At 46.6% G+C, this 2500-nt stretch overlaps 1 protein-coding gene across 1 annotated transcript in view; it reads right to left on the minus strand.

The window, feature by feature from the left end:
- Positions 1-2500, minus strand: part of LOC121389345 — an 18305-nt gene that overhangs the window by 5818 nt on the left and 9987 nt on the right. The window lies entirely within an intron of this gene.

The following is a 2500-nucleotide window of genomic DNA, read 5'->3' on the forward strand; positions in this document are numbered from 1 at the left end:
GCTACTACTACTGCTACTACTACTGCTGCTACTACTGGTGATGCTACTACTGCTGCTACTGCTGCTGCTACTGCTGATGCTACTGGTGATGCTACTACTGATGCTACTGCTGCTACTACTACTGCTACTACTGCTACTACTACTGCTACTACTGCTGCTACTACTGGTGATGCTACTACTGATGCTACTGCTGCTACTACTGCTGATGCTACTGGTGATGCTACTACTGATGCTACTGCTGCTACTACTGCTGATGCTACTGGTGATGCTACTACTGATGCTACTGCTGCTACTACTGCTGATGCTACTGGTGATGCTACTACTGCTGCTACTGCTGCTACTACTACTGCTACTACTGCTGCTACTACTGGTGATGCTACTACTGCTGCTACTGCTGCTACTACTGGTGATGCTACTACTGGTGATGCTACTGCTGCTACTACTGCTGATGCTACTACTGGTGATGCTACTGCTGCTACTACTGATGATGCTACTACTGGTGATGCTACTGCTGCTACTACTGATGATGCTACTGCTGCTACTACTGATGATGCTACTACTGGTGATGCTACTGCTGCTACTACTGATGATGCTACTACTGGTGATGCTACTGCTGCTACTACTGATGATGCTACTACTGGTGATGCTACTGCTGCTACTACTGATGATGCTACTACTGGTGATGCTACTGCTGCTACTACTGCTGATGCTACTACTGCTGATGCTACTACTGATGCTACTGCTGCTACTACTGATGATGCTACTACTGGTGATGCTACTGCTGCTACTACTGCTGATGCTACTACTGCTGCTACTGCTGCTACTATTGGTGATGCTACTACTGCTACTACTATTGGTGCTGCTACTACTGCTGCTACTACTGCTGCTACTATTGGTGATACTATTACTGCTGCTACTACTGCTATTGGTGATGCTACTACTGCTACTACTATTGGTGATGCTACTACTGCTACTACTACTGCTATTGGTGATGCTACTACTGCTACTACTATTGGTGATGCTACTACTGCTACTACTATTGGTGATGCTACTACTGCTACTACTATTGGTGATGCTACTACTACTGCTGCTACTGCTGCTACTATTGGTGATGCTACTACTGCTACTACTATTGGTGATGCTACTACTGCTGCTACTATTGGTGATGCTACTACTGATGCTACTGCTGATGCTACTACTGCTACTACTACTGCTGCTACTACTACTGGTGATGCTACTGCTACTGCTACTACTACTGCTACTGCTGCTACTACTGCTGATGCTACTACTGATGCCACTGCTGATGCTACTACTGCTGCTACTACTGCTGCTACTACTGCTACTACTACTGCTGCTACTACTGCTGATGCTACTGCTGAAGCTACTGCTGATGCTACTACTGCTGCTACCACTGCTGATGCTACTGCTACTGCTGCTACTACTACTGGTGATGCTACTGCTACTGCTGCTACTACTACTACTGCTGCTACTACTACTGATGCTACTGCTGCTACTACTGCTGATGTTACTACTGGTGATGCTACTACTGCTGCTACTGCTGCTACTACTGGTGATGCTACTACTGATGCTACTACTGCTACTACTACTGCTGCTACTACTACTGGTGATGCTACTGCTACTGCTACTACTACTGCTACTGCTGCTACTACTGCTGATGCTACTACTGATGCTACCACTGCTGATGCTACTGCTACTGCTACTACTACTGGTGATGCTACTGCTACTGCTGCTACTACTACTACTGCTGCTACTACTACTGATGCTACTGCTGCTACTACTGCTGATGTTACTACTGGTGATGCTACTACTGCTGCTACTGCTGCTACTACTGGTGATGCTACTACTGATGCTACTACTGCTACTACTACTGCTGCTACTACTACTGGTGATGCTACTGCTACTGCTACTACTACTGCTACTGCTGCTACTACTGCTGATGCTACTACTGATGCTACTGCTGATGCTACTACTGCTACTACTACTGGTGATGCTACTACTGCTACTACTACTGCTGCTACTACTGCTACTGCTGCTACTACTACTGCTGACGCTACTGCTGAAGCTACTGCTGATGCTACTACTGCTGCTACTACTACTACTACTGCTGCTGCTACTGCTGCTACTACTACTGCTGCATCTGCTGCTGCTGCTGCTGCTACTACTACTGCTGCTACTACTACTTTTTGCTGCTACTACTGCTGACTGCTACTGCTTGCTTTTGTACTGTTGCTACTGCTGCTGCTACTGAGCAAGGACATACGTTAAAATGCTACTGCTGCTGCTACTACTTCTGCTGTTACTACTGCTTCAGCTACTATTGCTACTACTGTTACTACTACCATTGCTGCTACTACTGCTTCGGCTACTATTGCTACTACTGCTGCTACTACTTCTACTGCTGCTGCTATTTCTACTGCTACTGCTACTGCTGCTACTACTACTTCTACTGCTGCTGCTACTGCTGCATCTGCTGCTGCTG

Source organism: Gigantopelta aegis, chromosome 14, assembly GCF_016097555.1.
Source record: "Gigantopelta aegis isolate Gae_Host chromosome 14, Gae_host_genome, whole genome shotgun sequence".
NCBI classification, from domain to species: Eukaryota; Metazoa; Mollusca; class Gastropoda; order Neomphalida; family Peltospiridae; genus Gigantopelta; species Gigantopelta aegis.